Consider the following 352-nt stretch of genomic DNA (forward strand, 5'->3'; position numbering starts at 1 on the left):
CAGGGAGCCCAGGGGACACAGGTGGCACCCAGAGGCCCGGGGGACTCCAGTGGCATCCAGCTGCCCCTAAATCCAGCAGCACCGAGTGGGATTTAGGGGGGTATTTGGGGTCTCTCTGTCACTGCGCGGTTCCAGGTTGATGTTTCTGGGGCCAGTGGGGAGTGCTGGGGTGGGGAGCAGAATTCCTGCTCCTCCTCCCGCTGCTCCAGTGGGTTTGGGGATGCGGGGAGGAGCACAGCAGCTTGGGGCAAGAAACGGACGGAGGTTTGGCTGCTGGTGCAGGGGTTTTTAAAGAGAATTTTTTGGGGGGGAGGGTTAATTTTTTAAAAAATTTTGCCGGTGGAAAAGCAGC

The 352-nt window shown here is 58.5% G+C and overlaps 1 protein-coding gene across 1 annotated transcript in view; it reads right to left on the reverse strand.

Annotated features, from left to right (window-relative positions):
* Positions 1 to 352, reverse strand: part of REN (renin) — a 4,306-nt gene that overhangs the window by 2,459 nt on the left and 1,495 nt on the right. The gene's annotated exons all lie outside the window — the stretch shown is intronic.

This window comes from Corvus brachyrhynchos, unplaced genomic scaffold (genome assembly GCF_000691975.1).
Source record: "Corvus brachyrhynchos isolate BGI_N302 unplaced genomic scaffold, ASM69197v1 scaffold72, whole genome shotgun sequence".
In the NCBI taxonomy this organism is placed as follows: domain Eukaryota; kingdom Metazoa; phylum Chordata; class Aves; order Passeriformes; family Corvidae; genus Corvus; species Corvus brachyrhynchos.